At 54.5% G+C, this 20341-nt stretch overlaps 1 long non-coding RNA gene across 2 annotated transcripts; it reads left to right on the plus strand.

Moving 5' to 3' along the window:
* Window positions 1–5830: 5830 nt before the first annotated feature.
* Window positions 5831–9046, plus strand: LOC132525261 (uncharacterized). 2 transcript variants are annotated; one of them, XR_009542212.1, is made up of 4 exons: window positions 5831–5934; window positions 6650–6824; window positions 7180–8487; window positions 8872–9046. It is a non-coding gene; the product is annotated as an uncharacterized LOC132525261 (long non-coding RNA). The 2 variants fall into 2 exon arrangements; XR_009542213.1 differs by having other exon boundaries at window positions 7180–8388.
* Window positions 9047–20341: the final 11295 nt, after the last annotated feature.

Raw genomic sequence — 20341 nt, forward strand, 5'->3', positions numbered from 1 at the left:
CTATGAGAGCTCCTACCCACTGGGCCAGGCACCCAATGTGGGGTTACCCCTACTATCAGAGCACCTGAATTCTAGTTAAACACTGGAGTACAAGGGACTGCCGGGTGGGTTGTGGACCCAGTGAGCCCACTGCAAGCTGAACTGTAGCCAGGATTCCACTTGCTACCTGACCTCCATAGGTCCCGCTCTGAAAAAGGGCCTGTGATGATGCTTCGAGTCTCCAGGTGTTAATGTCAACTCAAACTCTGTCGACTGCTCCCCTTTCTCTAGTGAACAGTCACCCAAACAAATGGCCATAGACCTCTGGGGAAAAACTGAAGGCATCCCCATGGTACATACTGGTTGCAGTTTTGCAGGGTCCTTCTTCCTAGAGGCTCGGCCACCTCTTCAGTCGACGGGTTCCGTGTCTGAAAACTGGCTCAGGTCTGGGAACTCAGCAAGGGACCGTGACTTGCTATTGCCCTGCCTCCTGCTCCTCCGCTCCCGTCTGCTTTCCTGGCCAGTGATGTGAAGCAGAGCCTACTGGCTGCCTGTCCGTCTTGCCCCTAGGAGCACCATGCTCTGTTCACCATCTCTACAGCTTGCCATAGGGCAAGCCCCCTTGTCTGCCCTCTGCCTTGCCCGTCACTACTGGCCTTACATAATACATCATTCTAGGTGCCCGTTTTCCTCAGCTGTCGTAAATTTCTTCTCTACCATCTGCCAGGGGAACTTGGGTATTTCCGTTTCGTTGAGTGCCGGCCTCTGCTTTTTCCAGACCTCTCAAAGAGTCTGCTGCATCCCCTGGCATCCTAGCTAGGGTATTAAATCTTGTGTCTCAACAAAGTGTCCTCACGTCAATGGAATCTTGCTTATCCGGTCTTATGCTCCAGCTCCCTTCATCAAGCACTCTCAAAATCCAATCCCAGGAGCGTCCCCCTCCTCCTGCCAGTATCCACAATAGTTCCTATTCTTTCACAAGATAGTCTCTTTCCCCTTATCAGGTCCAGCAGGTCCCCAGCCAGATTATTCTGGAATTCAACCCTAATCATTGTCCTTGGCAGACAGGAGAGGAAGCAGGGGCAACTCCTGGGAGGGCACTGTTGCGGGGGCGAGGCCTCTGTGGCATCTTTCAGTGCAGCAGAGATGGCAGTTCTCATGGGTGGGTCACCCCTGCCAGCCCAGAGGGTCAGGGAAGATGCAGCACCCGTGACCTCAGGGGTGCTATGCAGATGCCTTCAGCTCAGGTCTCAGGGTTCCAGATCTCCCCAGCTGGGCCCGGTCCTCACACAACTACCCTGACTGAGGGCTCGGACTCACCTGGAGCTCTGCAACTCTTCACCTGCCACTCAGCTGTACCTGCCCCCCACTCCGGGGGTGAGGGCCCCTATTCAGGCACACACACACCCGGGCTCCCTGCTGTCACACTCACCCACTGGCTGCTTGTTAGCGGCTCGCTGTCCTTCTCCCTCCCTCTGTGGGGCGTCAGGACAAGCAAGCAGTAACCAGCCGACCTTTAGAAGGCACTGTTCCCCCCTTATTTTTCAAATGCCTGAATTATCACCCCTGCCACAGAATTCTTCCCCTCTAGGAAATTTTCCCAAGTCCTCACCAGTGAAATATTTAGCATTTGAGCTACTACCTGCTCTAGGGACCACCTGGGGCACCCACCAGCCAGGATGGCATCCTCCTCCCCTCCCCTCAGAGTGAGACAGCCTCAGGTCCTCTTCTTACACTGTTTCCTCAGACCATTTATGTCAGTTCCGGTACTTAAAGGAGTAGACAGGAAGACGGGATTCTATGTGCAAGAGATTTCTAGGGGTAACACCTGTGAGGGAAGGTGGGCAGAGAGTGGGGGGCAGCTGGGAGGGACATCAGACTCATGTAGGTTTGACCCCTATGGAGGAGAGAAGGGAGGACAGAAGGTGGAGCAGAAGAGTCTTAGGCTGCGGTTCAGATCTAAGAAAGCAACAAGGCCAGTGGGGGAGACCTCGTGCCAAGACTGCCTGTCAGAGCAGTCCGGGGACCTGAGAGCAAATGGTGACGGGTGTCAGAACACTGCAGCGGGGGCCAGTCTGAAACCTGAGAGGTGCATTTTCATGGCCACCACCAAAGGTCTAGGGGCTTGTCTCTCTTGGAGCTCCAGACTCAAAGGAACAAAGGTGTCAGCCTTGTCTACCTGAGGTCAACGTCCACTGAGCTTCTGCTCTGTCACTTACTCTTTGGCCTTGGGTGGTTCCTAACTTCTCTGAGCCTCAATTTCCTCACCTATAAAATGGGAACAAAAGCTGTGATGATATATGTAAAATTACCCAACACAAAATGGATTCCCCACAAATTGTTGGCTGAATCAGATTTATCCAACAAACATATAATAAACACCTAGTGCGGGCTGGGCACTGTTCTGCTCCTGAGGCATCTGCAGATGTGTAAGACACAGCACAGGCCCAAAGAGCTCACAAGTGAAAGAAGGGACAGACCATCTCTGATGTGCAGAATAATGTCGTCCCTGCACCGCCCCCAAAGATGTCTGTGTCCGCATCCCCAGAGCTTGTGAAGATGCTACCTGATGTGGCAAAGAAGAATTAAGGTTGCAGATGGAATTAAGGCTATTAATCAGCTGACCTCGAGAGACTACCCCGGATGGGCCCAATGTCATCACAAGGGTCCTTATAAGCAGAAGAGGGAGGCAGAAGCGAGCGTCAGAGTGATGTGATAAGAGAGAGACTCAGTCAGCTATCGCTGACTTTGAAGACAGAAGGGGCCATGAGCGAAGGAATGTGGGCAGCCTCTGGAAGCTGGGAGAAACTCCACGAAGGAATACGGCCCTGCTGACACCTTCATTTTAGCCCAGTGAGACCCATCTTGGACTTCTGACCTCCAGAACTGTAACGTAATAAATCTGCCGTTTTAAGCCACTAAGTCTGTAGTAATTTGTTACAGCAGCAACAGAAAACTAATACAGCATCATACAGATGAACTGCCGTGATACATGAAATTACAGAGGTGTGTGTAGGGCACCGGGGCCCTGGGCAGGGATGCTGCATGGGGGATGGTCCAGGGAGAGGCAGGAGGGAGGCAGAGGGTGGAGGTGTTACGGAGGGTATGGGCTCAAGGGTCTGGGCTGGGTTGGGAAGGAGCTGCTGCAAGGCCCTGAGGGGGACACTCACACACACGCAAACAGAGTCCTGACACACAGGCAACAGACAAGCGCTACGTGTTCACACACGTACACTTGCACGTGTACACACCCCAGTGACGTAGGCACTTATACATGCAGACGCTGTCGGACACGGGCCCACCCATTGCCTCTGTCAACATCCAAATTTCCTGGGGGCAGCTGAGTTTAGCAGGTGGGGCTGGGGGTCCCTGCCATGACCCCATCACTTGAGCCTCACCAAAGGGAGGTGACCAGAAGTTATGTCTCTGCCCAGGGCCTTGGTATGGGAGGTGCCATGGTCAGCCCTAATAAGGGGCACACATTCCCTCAAACCTCTGACTGTAGGAGGGAACCTACTACGAATGGGCCCATCACCCCAAACTATGGCGTGTCCATCTTTTCAGGCATTTGTCCATCATTCTTGCTTGCTGTGTGCTGATGCCTGTTCTGGCTATGCTGGACCCCAAGTGAAATAAGCCATTATCCAGACACGCAAGGTTTGGTATCTAGTGTAATCAAAGCTGTGACGGGGCCTGTGGAAAGATGGGAGGAGATCCTAGTCCAGTTCTGAGGATCACAGAAGACTTCCCTGAGTGACTGACATTTATGCTGAATTCACGGATGCAAAGGTGCACGGAGGAGGGCAGGGAAGGCAGTTAAACCAGGTTGTGATGCGGTTTAAAAAGATCTCCCTAGTGAAGAACATACGGGGGAGAGTGAGAAGGGAGGGCAGCTCGCGGCCGCCGTGCTTGTTCAAATTTGAGAAGGCAGCGCGGCTGGATAGATGTGGAAGCCTCGGAGACAGGCCTGAGCTGGCATCTGTAGGACCTGGGGCCTGACTGGTGGGTGGATGCCTGGGACACCTGAAAATGTCCCCAGCCTCAGAGGCAACTGCCGGGAGACAGGGAAGGATGGCCAGGTGGAGCGCGGAGCCCTGGCCCCGCCTCCCCAGGAGGCCACTTGCTGCTTGGGGGGAGCAGGGGGCACCCGTGGAGCGAGGGCACGGGCAGCCCTTCTGGGCTCTGGGAGGGGTTCTGTCCCACAGTGTCAGGCAGGAGACCTGCCCAAGTCACAAAGCCACCGTACCACTTGATGGACAGAGAGAAATGGAGAAGCCCCTCCCTGCTTTGCAGCTGAGGGGCCAGTAGTTTAGAAAGGTTAACTGACTGGCCCAAGGTCCCACGGTAGCATCTGACAGAGCCAGGTCTGCACCCAGGCTTGTGTGACTGCATCCCCGGCTCGTCCTCCCCGGCATCGTACTTCAACCGGGCCAGGGACCCATGACCTCTGCCTCCCCCTGGGCCTGGCCAGGCCACTTAGAGGCCACTCAAGGCCAGGACTCCACAGCCTCAGCCTCCTAGGGCTGGACCAGGACGAGAGTTCCATCTGTGCGTGGAATGAGCTGGGGTCCTCCACTGGGAGGACACACGGGCCCTCAGCTGACTCACAGCTCACACGCACGCCCTCCCCACATGGGCTGCCCACCCCACAGCTAGACCACTTGGGAAGCACGCATCCCGGGCTGGAAGTGAGAGTTCCTGCCTCCCTCCAAGAGGGGCACAGACCTAGCCCGCTTGTCCCCCACTGTCACACAGCTCAGCAAAGCTGGGCCTTCCAGGAAATGCAGCCCTGGCCAGAAGAAACAGAGTTTGGGGCTTAGAACCAGGATGCTTGTGTGATCCTGTGAGACCTGGTCCTGTCTGAGCCTCTGTTTCCTCATCTGAAATGTAAGGTTGGGCTCCTTTGTCCTAAAGCTCCAGCAGCTGTGATGGATTTTTGCTCTGCTCTACAGCCCCTGGCCCCCCTCCAGCCAAAGGGTTGGACGGCAGAGGCCTGGTCTCTGCAGAGGGCCCCCAACTCCAGCCTCAGCACGTCTACCTCCTCACTCCCCACAGGTCCCCTGAGGTCCGGCGTGGCCCCAGCCAGAGGAATGTGAGCCATTCCCGGCATCTCCTCCCCTGTGGCCAGCCGGAGAGGGGCTGGGGCCTCTGGGCCACTCTGACAGGAAATTAGCTGGGCCTGGCCTTCCCCACTACCAGCTGCTCCGCTGACCCTGACCCTGTGTTTTCCGAAACCTGATACTGCAAATTTCACAGCCTTTTCTAGGTTCCTGAGGAGGCCTGGCTGAGCTCCGTGTCTAACGGGCCTCCAGCCTACACGCAGCCTGCCCTCCTGCCCTGGAGACTCCAGCTCCTGCTGTGACCCTAAGCCGGCCCTACCCTCTCCAGGCGAGTCGTCTCCCATCTGTGTGTGTGAGAGCTTCTCTGACTGTCCTGAGTAACAGGCCCTCTGCCCCCGTGAACCATAGCAGTGACACAGGTGGGGAACGTGGGGAGGGGGAGGGCTCTCTGGAAAGAGGAATGGTCCTCAGCCTCTTGCCAGGGACTTGCTTTTTAACTTTGCTCTTTTGTAGAAGGATTCTGAAAGAAAATCAATAAAATGCACCTAAGCCATCAAAAAAAAAAAAAAAAAGAGCAGAATCCGTGCGCAAAGCAGCTGCAACATGGAAAAAGGGCCAGAGGCACGTAAGAGAGGATGTGGGAAGACCACTTAGGAGGCCGTTGTGGTCCAGGGAAGAAGGTCAGTGGTTTGGATTCAGATGGGGCAGTGACGATGCAAAGTGCTGCACACAGTCCAAAGCGACTGAGGCAATAAGATGGGGCGAGATGTGCTCATCTGCCCACAGAGGCCCAGGGGGAGAGGTGTGTCAAAGGCCTCCAAGTTTCTGAGGGGCACGGCTGGCTGGTGCCTCTCACTGGGCGCTGGCCAGGGCTGCCGCCAGATGGGACAGGACGGTAAGTTTGGCCCCGGGCCCGTGGAGGCTGCCGTGCCTCTGGGATGGCCTCGTAGCCAGGAAGGGGCTGGAGGCGCACATCTGGGGGACAGAAAAGTAGGGACGGTCATCCAAGCCGAGGGCTAGAGCTCAGAGGAAGAGGGAAGAGAGGCAGCCTGTGGCTGCAGGGCACTGGGCGGAGGGCGGACCTGGCAGGAGGGGTGCCAGGGGTGCGGAGAGAAGCAGGGGAAGGCGGTGCCACACACGGAACGGAGAAGAGCGGTGGGAGAAGCCAGGAGTGCTCGGAGGGCTGGAGGGCTGGGGCGCTGCGGAGCCAGGGAGGGGCTGAGCGCTTGGCGTCCTGGAAGAAGCCAGCGACTTGACAGGGGCGTCTGAGTGGAGGGCGGAGGGCAGAAGCCAGACTCTGGTGGGCGGGCAGGTACATGAGAGGGGAGAAACGGAGACAGGCGAACGAGCAGCTCTCTGGAGGGCGTTTACCGGGAATGGGAGGCAGCAGCTGGAGGGGGCACGGGGTCAAAGGGGCTGCCTGTTCGCTTTTTAAGGCGAGGGAGACTTGAGCATGTTTCTACGTTGCTCAGGAGGATCCCGCTGAGACGCGAGGTTAGCAAACCTGAGAAAGCAGGGGTGACAAACAGAAGGATGGTTTGGGCCAGCAGGGGGCTCGCCTGGGCCGCTCTGCTTGTCTGCAGCTGGGCTGTGGGGGGCACGACCCACAGCCTCCAGCCCGGGGCGTCCTCACTGCCCGCCCAGCCGCACTGCGCCCCAGGGCCGCCGGGAGCAGCCCCAAGAGCCATCCTGGCCGGTTCTGGCCTGACAAGAACAACTTCTCTGGGATGCTGAGGTTAAGGAACACTGGAGTGGCTTCCAGCACTTCTGAGGGCAGTTCCCGAGGTACAGGGGGCATGCAGGGGTTCAGGGAAGGGAGGTCTCTGCCCCGTGCACTGGGCTGGCCGGGGCACTGCCCCTGATTGCTCCATGTGTCCGCCCCCCAGCCTTCGCTGGCCAAAGGCACGCACCTTATGGACTCCATTTAACCCTAGCTGTGGAAGGCAGGGATTGGAGGCAGCCAGCCAGACAGTGCTGGGCGGTGGCAAGGGTGCTACATCTCCAGGGGAAGAGCCATGGGCCCCCAGGCCTACCGTGGACAAAGGCCTGTTGCCAGTGACAGGATGCCTGGACACCTGCTGGATGCCATCCCTATCCCTCCACCTGGCCTGGCAATGCCACCTTGGCTGTTGTTTTGTAGGACAATCCCAGGCACCCCAGAGGGCAGTGGTTCTCAGAGCATGGTCCCTGGCTCCTGATCCAGGAGTTTCCAGCATCCCCTGGAAACTGGTTAGAAATGCAAACTCTCAGGCCCTACCACGGATCTACTGAATCCAAACCTCTGGGGGCTGGATCCAGCAGCCTGTGTTTCACAAGCCGGCCAGATGATTCTGAAGCACCACCGCCACAAGGGATCAAGCCATCTCTCTCTCCAGTCACTGTCCATCCACATACCCATCAATCTGGAGTCATCATCTACCTGTCATTTTCTATCCAATTTACTCATCCGGCCAGCTACCTATCATCCCTTTTAACATTCTGTCCAGCCGCCTCTGCCCATCTGTCTGGTCCAGTCTGACCTGCTGGCTCACTGGCCTAAATAAAGATTCCTTTATTCATGACATACGCACCCAGTTATCAAGTCACTATTCTCACAGCCCATTTATACTAGAAAAGAGCATTTGCAGCCTAGTACCTCCCCTTGCTGAGGAAAATGGACACAAACATTTCTTTCTGCATAAATCCTGAGGGTTATATCATATGTATTAAGTGAAATCAGTTCTACTTCCTTAACCCTGATTAGACCACAGCCTGGTTCTTGGGATTCCTCAACTAAGGCAACTGTGTTTCTATGTGCACTATATATATACATATATTCATGTTTGTGGGATATATGTGTGTGTGTATACACACACAAATACACAACTTGAGTAGCTTGGCAAAAGTCTCTGCCCAAAGAGTTTGTCTGTGTTCGAGGTGACAGACTTAGTCAATCACATGGTGCCTTCCCCGGAGAGGGCGAATGTTAGGTATTACTGAAAAGTCAGGTCCCTTCATGCTGCAGACTCCATCCTGAGCGACAATAACCTTTTGTTCCATTAAGTTTCCTGTTAACTGAAGTTTTCCATCAAGCCTGCTGCTCGCCTCTGCTTTGGAAGAGTGGGACCCAGAGCAACGGTACAGCTCAGGAGCTGCGGGGACCTCGGGCACCCGCCACGTCCCCGTGTCATTACCCGAGACAAGGGTGGCGGGGGCCACACTGCAGTTCCTCCTCGTCCAGGCTGATCTGCACGACCACCTCCCCGGAAGCAGAGCCTGCAAACACCAGGCAGGACTGAGAACCAGGAACTGCTGTGTCCACCAAACCTTCACTCCAGCCTCGTCCTTCCTGAGCCATCAGCAGCTCTAGGTGACGTTCACTCCCTCCAGCTTCAGACGTTTTCTTCGCCCCCTCGTCTGCTGCTCTCCCTCCGGCCCCACTGGACGCTCCATCCAGGTCTCTGTGGAGGTTGGTCTTCCCCTAAACCTCAAACACTGGCGTGGCCAAGAGGTCATGCCTCAAACCCTTTGCCTGTCTGCACTCTCCTTAGATGAGCTCATCGTCCCCTGGCTTTAAATGCCATCTACATGGCACAAGCCCCTCATCGGGACCCCAATTTAGAGCTCCTTCCTGAACCCCAGACTCTTAGATCCAACTGCATCTTAATATCCCCCCTTGAGCATCACTCTGCAATGCAATCTGAACTGTGATGTAACGCCTCTCCCTGCACCGCCTCCTGCCAAAAAGACAACTTACTTCTTCAGAAACAGGAGCTCCATCTTCGTAGTTGCCCTGGCCAAACCTTTTAGGGTCATCCTTGACAGAATTTTCCTCTCTCTCTCACACCCACAGCCCATCCATCAGCAAATCCTGGTAACTGTGCCTTCAAAGCACATCCTGAACTGGACCACCTGTCAGCGCCTTTGTCACTGCCGCCCCGGTCCACCTCCTGGATTTCTGCAGGAGCCTCCTAACTGCCTCCGTGCCTCCACCTCTAGCCCCTTCAGTCTGTTCTCAACACAGCAGCCAGACGGCCCTTTGAAAATATAAGAGCCTGTCGCTTCCGTGTTGAACATCCTCCAATGCCTTCCCCTCTTTCTTGGGGTAAAAGTCGTAACGATGGCTTGTAAAACCCTTGGTGATCAGTCCCTCTGCTAATCTGACCTCACCTCCTACCTCTGTTCCCCTTGTTCACTCTGCATCAGCCACATGGGCCTCACTGATGCTCCTCAAACATGCAGAGGGGTCCCGCCTCCGGGCCACCGCACTTGCCATTCCTTTTTCCTAGAACACTCTTCTCCCAGATATCGTCAGGGCTCACCCCTCGCTTTGTTCAGATCTCCGCTCAAATACTCCCTGATCAGAGACATTCCCTGCGCATCCCCTGCCCCTCTCCACTCGCCGCCCACCTCCTCGCCCTGCGCTGCTGGCTCCACAGCGTGTAACCACCTCGCATGTAACTGCTTAGCGTCTGTCTCTCCCTTTAGAAAGCACACTCAGCAAGGGCAGTAGCTTATTGTTCACAGTCTATTTTTCGGCACATAGAAGCAAGGCTGAGGTGCGAACAGGCACATAACCAGTCACTTGATAAAAACCTGTGGAAGGAAGGAGCAAAGAGTAGCTGAGAGGACGACTGCTGGGCCATGAGGAGGAAAACCACGCCAGCTGGGAGAGGAGTGAGTGAGGGCACCAAAGAGCAGAAGCGACCAGACCAAGAGCTGCTCAAGACACAAGAAGCCACAGTCCCAACCTTCGTGAGGCCCGGGCGCCAGTGAGGTTTGCAAGGCACCCAGGTCACAATCATCCCCTGCCCCTTTCCTGATGACATGTGGCGGGGGGCGGGTTGTTCCTTGCGACCGAAACAGCCTTGACTTCCAACCAGCCACCCAGCCACCCAGCCACCCCCACTACTAGCCTCCCAATCATCCAGACATCTCATGATTCGTCTACAAATCAAACAGTCCATGGGCCCCTCCATCCCTACAAGCATCCGTCAGCCTAACGTCCACGAATCCACCCGTCAGTACATAACCAACGATCCCTTCATACATCAGCCTTTCAAAACACACATGGTAGAGCAGGGCCAGGTTATGAAAGGGACTTGGGCACCAGGCTGAGGCAATCCAACTTTACTGCTAAATAGGGGGGAGCTATGGAAGCAGAAAGCTATGGAGATTTTGAGCGGAAAAGTTATATAATCAGGTCTGTATTTTAGAAAAATAATGCTGGCAGCAGTGAACAAGATGGACCAGAGGGGGTAGTCTTAAGGCAGGAAGATCAGCTGGGGTAATGCTGCAATATTCTGGATGATGAAATAGGGCAGAGGCATAGCCGCTAGAGAAAGGAAGAGTCAAGCTGCAGATGGGGAACGGCCCTGCAAGCAGGCCTGCCCAGATGGGGGACCATCTAAGAGGCCTTGGTTGGGCACCCACCAGAGGGACCCAGGCACCGTGCTTGCCCCCGCCCTCAAGTGGGGCTGTGCCTCCCGCACATTTGGCCCAAGACATCCAGGAGAGGTAGTTCCCAGGATCCCAACCCAGAAGTGGTCCTTTCTGGGCCCATCTGCAGAACCCTCTGCCCTACAGCTCAAGCCGCTGACATTTGAGTACACAGTCACCCACCAGCTCTAGTCTCACACTTCAGCCCTGGTTGTGGAAAGCTGGGGCCTCTTCTCTGTTAATTTTCTCCAACTCCTCCGAGGCTGGGCCTCAGGCCCAGTGAAGTCACGGTCTGGGAGGCAGCCCTGGCTCCCTGCCGGCCCACGGAGGCTATATTTGGAGCAAGACAACTCCCTGCAGACACAGACTCGGGACCCACCCTGCAGCACTGCCCCAACCGATTTTACCGAGTTTACAGGAGTTTCCAAGCAGTGTGGGTGTCGCTCACATCTTCACGTGTTTGTTCATTTACTCATTTGTTCACTCATTTATCCATTCCACAAATATTTATTGATCCCCTGGCACGATGCGGCAGGATGCATGGCGGCACGTACACGCATACATATGGGTACCTGCGTCTAAATAGGGAAGGCAGAACATACTCTCGGTGCCCTCCCTCAGGGTTCAACAGCTCTGGTGACTCAGAATCAGGTGCATGCGCAGTCATTCACCTGTGTGCATGTGCGCAGGCACGTGCTCTCTGCTCTCGGAGAGGCGGCTATTACTCAGCCGCATGGCGTCTGCGCATACCTGTGTGGATGTGTCTGTGTGTGCGGGCGGGCGGAGCCGAGGCTCCTGCCCCCAGGGGGTGAGGGAAGTAGTGGTGACTGACTCAGCTGTATACGTTGACTGAGCGCCCGCAGGCCAGCTACGACTTTGTGGCCTTGCTCACTTGCCAAGCCAAACAGCCAGTGCTGGGTGCAAATATTCTGTACAGAGGAAGAGAAGGTCCTGAGCAGGAGAGACTGAGCAGCCTGGATGCAACCCCATTTGCCCCAGGGTGCCCCACCTGCCCCTCCACCGCAGGTACAGGGCCCCCCATCTGGAGGCTCGGAGGCCATGCCCCCCACTGACTCTCCAGCACCCTCACCCACCAGTCCGAGGTTGGCGCACATCGCGTACCAGTGGCCCAGAGGGGCGGGGCTGCCAGCCCAATCCACTTTCCCACCACACAAAAACCCTTCTGTTTCCACCACGATTGCATCTTTCTCCAACACCAGAGCCCAGTCGTGGCTTAGCAAGCGCGATCGGGAAGCTTTTCTGACCTCTGGGGCTCCAGACCCACTGCATGGGCTGCTGCCCTGCACCCCATCTCCTCATCTGTGTCCCTCGCCCTATCTATGCCCGCTGTCTCTCCTTATCTGTCCCAGGGTCTATCTTTGTCTCTTCTCCAGGCAGACTGTCTGCAGCGGAGGCTTCACAAAAGCAGAGGTGCTGACAGGGAGGGGGTGTGGGGAGGACACTCCGTGTCCTTTCTTGAGCCTTATTGGGAAAAGCGAAGTTGCTGCTCAGGGCGCAGGCTGGAATTTCGCCCTGGATGACCTTGCTCAGTTTGCTGGGGCCTCCCCGGGGACTGCCGGGGTCAGGCCAGGCAGGAAACAGGCCCCTGCCTGTTGGCTGCTCCGCCTCCCTCCTCACCCACTCTCACCCCTAACGGCAGCCTCCAGCCAAGCGCCCCGCACAGGGCCGAGGTCTGCCCCCTTTCCGAGGCGCCTTCAGTAACAAGGCCCCGGGCTGTGTGCCTCGGGGGTCGGGGGAGGGGCGAGGCATGATCAACATGCCTCTGGGCGCCAGCAGGGCCCTCCTTAGGCCCCCAAGAGGAAATCCCCAGGGGCTGAGCGGGAACGGGGGGCTCCCACCCTCGCCCCATGTGGCCCCCTGGCCGGCCTGAACCTGCCCATACACGCACGTGCTGGGAATGGCTGGGAGCGGCCCTGGAGTCCGGACACCTGGGTTTTGCCCCAGATCCCTCGTGACCTGTGTCCCCTTGGACAACTGCCTAACTCTCAGAACCTCACCTTCCTCATCGGTAAAATAGGAAAGCAGCGTCAAGTTTCCGGGTTGTTGAGGATAAAATGAGCTGACGGCAGCGCTCGCTCCCGGTGGGGCCCGCGCGGGGCTTCCTCCACCCTGGGCGCCCCCACACCCCCGCCCCCGCCAGACGCCTGGCCCGAGCCCGCGGGAGCCGCGGAGCAGAGCGCCTGGTCCAGGCGGGACCCGGGTCCGCGGCACACGCCTGCCCCCTGGCGGCCCCGCGGGTCCCCGCGCCCCGCACGAGGGCTTTTCCCCACAAAGCGGGGACCTTTCCCTGCCTCCGGGCCGGGGCCGCTCGAGAACCTGGGCTGCTCGAGGACATGGTCCGGTGGCTCTGGGTGTGGGATTGTCTTTGCGGGACGGGTTAGAGCGCAGGATCCTGTTCTCTTTGCATCCCTGTCCATTTTCCACACTGTGTGGGTGTTACCTTGTGATAAGAAAACATCTTACAAACATTACTGCTTTTTTAAAATCACATGGAGCCTGTCCAGCCAAGGGAATTCTGGGTTTTCTAGCGTCTCCATTGGCATGAAGTCTCCCAGGGTTGGCTGGAAGAAAGGAAACTAGGACTTGCGTCATTGGAGTTGATGGTCCACCCTCCGAGTATGCTGGGATTAACTTTCTTTAAGAAGAAAGGGAAACGTGTCCCCAACCTCAGGACAGGGTGGGGTAAAAGCCACCGATGAGAGGAGAGTTGTAGGGTGGGTCAATCAAGCGCTGATGGTGCCAGGGGGACTGTATTGGGGACATATTTGAGACCAGGGATTTATTTCAGAAAGGGGCTATTAACAAGCCAACATTTACGAGGAGGCTGCCTGCCTTTCCCAAGCACTGGGCTTGCCTTTGGGAGAATTCATCAGAGCTGAAGCACCGGTGGGAGCCGTACCCCACTGGTGCTGAGGGGGAATCAGCAAGAACGCTGGGTGAGGCCCCAGAAGGTACTGTGGAGAACAGCTCTGGCCACCACAGAGAAAAGCTGAAGTGGCCACAAGGAAGACACAAGATCTCTGAGGGGAAAGCAGAGCCTGGGGTCCTTGGGGGTCTCCTGGGAGGCGGCCATCCCAGACCCTTGAGATCCACTTTGCAGCCTGCTGGGGCCCTCCAAGCAGCTGGTGTGACTGGGCAAGTGGGAGCCTGGCTGGGAGAAGCCTTCACTCTAGGCCCTCGCTTATTCACTCACAAGTGACACCTGCCCATGGAAGTGTAGCCCCCATGACTGACCTACCTCAGTCACCTGTGGGATTTCCTCAGAGCTTACCAGTCTGCTGGCAAAATCCCCATTAGGGGACCTGCCCCAGCCAAGATGGAAACCCCTCACCACAAGACTCTAAGGAAATGCACTGAGACAACACATCAGCAGGGAGTATGTCTCTGCGAAGTGGAGAAACCTGAGCCGGTTATGTATTCCCTCACCGATGAGGGACAGATGTGCCTCCACGTGTGACACCCTTAGAAGGACACATTCCCTCTGAGAACGCAGACTCTGAACCCAGCTCACCCAAGGTAACTCCGCAAGGTAGAACCATGAGTAGGACCCAGGTCTGCGTCACTCTGGAATCCAGGTTCTTTCCAACTCAGTACTTTTGAAAGCCAAGCACTGACCAGTTAGAATCTCAGGCTGTGAGGGCAGCCACTGTAGAAAGAAGCCATTCACACTGTCCCTTTATCTTACAGCTAATTGTGCTGTGAGGAGAACAGGGCCTTGGGACTTGGGGATGAAATCTACGTTTTTTGGATTCCCTGCATGTCCCTTGTGAACAAATATTTCAGGCGCGAATGGCCTCCACATGGGAACAGAGAGCCCCGTCGGCGGCATGGGGCAGTGCATGGGGGGATGGGGCCTGGGCTCCGGAGGGGCTGCGGGACAGGTGAGCATGGAGGTGACCGCAGTCTCGGCACCCCTGAAACCAGCCTGTGGGCTTACAGTGCATCTTCCCGGGGGAACCAGCCCAGGATGGTCCTGGTTGACCCATAGGAGGGGTAGAGACTTTGAGAGCAGAGGAGAGAAGACATGGAAGATAGGACCCCAGGGAGGCTGCTCTCAGAGACCCACTGTGTGAGAGAGCGGCCAAGACATTGCAGGAGAAAAACCCAGAGCTCACCTCCTCTCACAAGCACACCAAAATTACAACTATCTGCAGGATAACCATCGGTGAAAAAGACCAGAACCTACCAGAAAAGATCTTCTACAACTAAAGACATAAAAAAATGTTGCCAGAGCTGCTCCAAGTCTTTGCTCAAAACCCATCAACACCCACCTTTAGCAGAAGTGTCCCTGCTCACAGCCTACCAACGCCCCCCATACCGTTTAGCAGGAGTGAACATAAATCTTTAAAGGGTCCAGAGATGAGAAATGAAACTACTCACACAAAAAAGAAAAACCAGCAAAAGTGGATATTTAAGTTTATAATCTAAAAGCTCTCCTTATTTAATCCTACTTTTCCAGAATCTGGTTTAAAAAAAAAAAAACCACGGTGTTAACTTATACCGTACGTTCAATTTGCTCTATCTTCTGGGCTTCAACAAAGAAACACTGATGGCAAATTTAAAATGTGACTAGTTCCTAATTTACCGCTTCTGTAGAGCGTCTATGTTTTCAACCAATGTTCTGATTCTAGGCTTTTATTCTGTTAAGAATATATTTTAATGATATACTTAATTGTGTTGTATCTGTCGAGGATTTTATTTTGGTGACATTTCAAAAGATTAGTTTTTAATCAATCTTCTGGTAAAATCTACATTACTGAATAAGAAAAGCAGATTTTTAATGGCTTAAAAAAGAAGAAAAAAGAAAAACCCAGATAGAACCAGCCGGGGCCAAGATGGCGATGAATCTGACCTCCAACAGACCCCAAGTCTCATTATACATTGCTTTTACTACATTAGCATATTAAATAACACACCTACCAGCAGCCAAGACCAGATATTAAGGACCAAAAAAGGATAAAAGGGGGATGGGACCCCACTCCCTCAGAAAAAGCCCTGCCCCTTCCCCCGCAGACTACTGCATGTGCCTCCACATAGGAGCCTTGCTCCTCCTCCCTTTGTCTTTACTCTTTAAAATTAAGTCCTTCCCGCCAGGTGAGAGAAGTTGATCTTAGTTCCGGCTTCTCCGTTCTCTGGCCGCCGGGTAAGCCTATGCTATGTCAATTTCAGCTTTGGTTTTATTATCGGCTGCTTGAACCCAAAACGAAAAAGAACTCTACCCCACCAAGGCAGAGAGCCTCAGCTGGGCTAAAGGGCCCAAGTAAGGTCCATACGACTTAATTCGGTAACAGAAGGAACCAAAACGAGACAGGTTGGAGGGACAGACTCGCGATATAATCAAACCCTATTACCCCCGGGTGGGCTACCCTCAGACTGGAGAATAATTATAGTGCAGAGGTCCTCCCACAGGAGCCAGAGTTCTGAGCCCCACGTCAGGCCCCCAGCCCAGGCGGGGGTTCAGCACCATGAAGACGACCCCCAGAGCATTTGGCATGGAAGGCCAGTGGGGCTTAACTGCAGGAGCCCCTCAGGACCGGGGGAAATAGACACTCCACTCTTAGAGGGCGCACACAAAGTCCAACGCACACCTGGGCAAAAGCAATAATTTGATAGGCGCCTGGGCCAGACCTACCTGCCGGTCTTGGAGAGTCTCCCGGAGAGGCAGGGGGCATGGCTGCGGCTCGCCCTGGGGACAAAGTCACCGGCAGCAGCTTTTCTCAGGAGCTACTTTGCTGCGTGGACGCCGCTGTTGGCGGGCGCCATTTTTAAAGTCTTCCTCCAGCTCATTAGCCCAACAGCCTGCAGGTGCCGGCGCTGGGACGCCTGAGGCCAAGCAGCTAACTGGGCGAGGACACAGCCCCAGCCTTCTGCAGACAGGCTGCCTAAAGACTAAAGAGCCCACAGCTGCCTTTAGACGCAGCCCTAGACAACGCCCTGCCCACCTGAGGGCCAAACCCCAGCTCTACCCACCAGGGGGAAGAAAACTACAATTCCCCAGCGAGGGCCTGGCTGGCCCTGTGCACTTGTCCACTCGTCTGTTCGTCCCGTTGCAGACGAACGCAACCTTCGGGACACCCTGAACCTCATACCCAGGTGTGTCAGGAACCACCCTCTGCCCAGCAACTGATCTAAAGCAAACTCCAGGATCCCTGGGCCCTGCAGCTAGACTCCGGGAACCAGCTCTGCCTGCCAGTAGTCCGGCACTAACCCCAGGCCCTGGCTTCACCTGCCAGTGGGTGGGCAGCAGACGCAGAGTCTTCGGGACCCTGACTCTGCCCACCAGTGAGCCAGCCCTAGCCCCGGGGCCCCCTAGGGATGAAGGAACAAGACGAAACCCCAGAAGAACTAAGTGGGGGTAGGCAATTTACCCGAAACAAAGAGTTCAGAGTAATGATCGTAAAGATGATCAAAGAACTCGGAGGAGAATGGATGCACAGGGCGGGAAATTAGAAGCTTTTAATAAAGCGTTAGAAAATATAAAGAACAACCAGAGATGAAGAATACAATAACTGAAATGAAAAATACACTAGAAGGAATCAATAGTAGACTCAATGATAGAGGAACAGATCAGTGAGCTGGAAGACAAGAGTAGTGGAAATCACTGCTACAGAACCAAAAGAGAATGAAAAGAAATGAGGACAGTGTAGGAGATCTCTGGGAAAACATCACATGCACTAATATTCACATTATAGCGGTCCAAGAAGGAGAAGAGGAGAGAAAGGGCCTGAGAAAATATTTGAAGAGATAATAGCTGAAAACTTCCCTAACCTGGGAAAGGAAACAATCACCCAAGTCCAGGAGGCGCAGAGAGTCCCATACAGGATGAACCCAAAGAGGAACACACCAAGACACATTGTAATTAAGAGACCCATTGTGGGCTGCTGGTCAAAGCAGAGAGTGCTGGTTAAGGGGAAGAGGCTGGGTGATACGGGACAGGAAATGAGAGATTCAGATGGGGAAGAAGGGCAGGCTGCGGGGCTCAGGGCTGAACAGAATGGGGGTTGCTAGACAAAGCTTCCCTCTCCCACTCATCACGTCCTGCTGGCCCTCCACCGGGCCCTGAGGACTGCTGTTGAGGAGGTGGACGTAAACAGTGAGGAAGGCCTTCATTCCTGTGGGTGCACAGCCCTGAGAGTCAGTGTGCTGCATCTACGTGGTAGAGGTGGAAAAGGAATCTGAGGCTAGCCCTGGATGGAATTGAGTGTCCACCACAGATTCACCCACTACCCAAGGCCAAAGACTCAGCAACCTCAGAAAGGTCAATGGAAGCTGAGCACACGACTAGGAGGGGTCAGGGCCACTCCTGAGTGGTGAAGCAGGGACATGCAACCAGCTGCGTGATGGGAGATAGAAAAAACTGAGATTAAAAACGTGTGACATCAACTGTATTTAAAGGACCCAGCAGGGGGCAGGTGCTGTCATGAGCCACATCCTGGAAGAGGGGCAGCTGTTCCTGGGTAGATTTGGCCCATCCCCTTCCAGGTCCTTCTGTGCAAAGGTGAGGGCTTTGGACCAGCTGACCCCTAGGGACTAGCCAGTCCAGCATTCTAGAGGCACTAGTTACAAAGAGCAAACTACAAATCTTGAGTGTAAAGCTGATATATTTTACTTAGGTAACCGCTACCCATTTCCAGCGTCCCAGAAGGTTCACTTGTTTCCAGTCAATAACCACCCTTCCCACCCCCAGCTAACCACAGTTCTGACTTCGAAATCCACAGATTAGCTCTGCCGGTTCTGGAAATTAATATAAATGGAATCAAACAGTATTTTCTCTGTGTTTGGCTTCTTTGCTCAACATAATGTCTGTGAGATTCATCCATGTTGCTGCATCTCTCAGTGACACTCTTTTTAAATAAAGTATGGTCTCCTTGGTCTGAATATACCATATTCATTGATCTGTTCTCTGCTGATGAGCACTTTGGTTGTTGCTGGTTTGGGTCATCCTGAATGAAGCTGCTGTGAACCTCCTTGCAGGGCCTTCTTGGGGACACCTGCCTCATTTCCCTTGGGGGAACCGCTGGCCCATAGGGTAGGTGTTGTCTTTAGCATGAGTAGGTATCACCATATGGCTTCCTAAAGTTGAGGGGTGACTTTTACAGGTCTCAAAAGGAATATCAAAATAAGGCAGGAAGTAGAGGGAGAGCAAGAGGAAAGAAACAGAGAGACCTTAAAGTATTCCCAAGACTGATTCTTTCAGTAAATGTTGAGCCCCTACTAGGAACTGGTAACAGCTGGGCCGCGCCTCTTCCCCACTTCCCGTGGCCTGGCGTCACCTGATCCCTGCTCCACTAGGGCAGCGATGCCTTGCTGGCACGACCCTGAAGGCACGACGGAGCCTCTGCCAAGTGTAACAGGCACCAGTGCTCCGTGAGGTACATCACCAGCCAGGCCGTAAATCTGAACACTCATCCCCCACCAGCTGCCGAATGGTTCCGACAGCCCCTCCCTGTGCTCAGCCACTCACGTGAAGAAATCAAGGTCATGGCAGCTTTACGTTTCACGCCTCAGCACCCTGCATCCCAGGGAGACTTTAAAGCATATCCGAAGCAATTCCCTTTGCACCTATGCTGAAAAGGCATTTACAGAGTTCCTGAAGCACGACGCCCCGCGCGGGGTGAGCCAAGGCTCCCGCCCTCTGCTCTCTGCCTGCTCACAGAGCACGCAGCCACTCTCCCCCCACGTGCGCCCCAGTTACACCAAAGAGGTCACTCCTGCTGCTCCTCCTGGGGAAACCCTGACTCTAAGAGACTGTTGTGCTCCTAACCTAGATCCTGCCTTTCTGCAGAGAAGGTTTTCTCAACCTCAGCACTAGTCACATCTTAGGCTATGTTACGTCTTTGTTACAGGGACCGTCCCGTGAATTGTAGGATGTTTAGTAGCATCTCTGGCCTCTACCCTGTAGATGCCAGTAACAAACCCAGGAGTGACAATTAAAATGTCTCCAAACACTGCCCCTCCAGATTTCTGCTTGGGGGGTTCAGGGAGTATCATCCCTGGTTGAGAACCACTGCAGTAGAGAAAGCAGTTAGGGACTTCCCTGGTGGTCCAGTGGTAAAGAATCTGCCTTCCAATGCAGGGGACACGGGTTTGACCCCTGGTCAGGGAACTGTGATCCCACATACTGCAGGGCAACTAAGCCCGCGTGCCACAACTACTGAGCTCGTGCGCCTCAACCAGAGAGCCTGTGTGCTGCAAACTACAGGGCCCACGCACCCTGGAGCCTGCGTACCACAACTAGAGAAGAGAAAAAACCCGCACGCTATAGCTAGAGAGAAGCCCGCGAGCCGCATCTAGCAAGGAGCCCGAGCATCACAACGAAGGTCCCACGTGCTGCAACTAAGACCCGACGCAGCCAAAAAAAAAAAGTTAAAAAAACACCAACCAGTGTGTTCTCTCCTCTAGAAGGAAATGATCAGTTTTCCAAGACAATCACGCTGGACTGAGTGGGCCTGCTTAATCCACAAGAGGCGTTTTAACCTTGGCAACTGTGTAAAACCAAAACAAAAAAACCACACTGTTTACTCTGGTAAAACTGAAAGAAAAACTAAGAGGCATAAAAAGAAAATTCGGGAAAGCAGAGGTAAGAGGATTTGGAGGGCACAGCAACAATGAGGGAGAAATCAGCTTTGTAAGTTCCCGTTTGTGAGCTGACACATCCACCACGGTTTCCCACATGAGTGACTCAAATGCCAAATTGGAGGCCATAGCTAACTTCATGATAGCACTGGTTTGGGGGCTCCAAACTGCAAACCCAGTGTTTTCAGGAAGTGTCCCTAAATCCAAGTTCATCTCATTATATGAAAACATGCACACATACACACAACCTTACTCTCCTGTCCTATCAGATCAGACAGTTGAAAATG

Source organism: Lagenorhynchus albirostris, chromosome 9 (genome assembly GCF_949774975.1).
Source record: "Lagenorhynchus albirostris chromosome 9, mLagAlb1.1, whole genome shotgun sequence".
Classification (NCBI taxonomy): Eukaryota; Metazoa; Chordata; class Mammalia; order Artiodactyla; family Delphinidae; genus Lagenorhynchus; species Lagenorhynchus albirostris.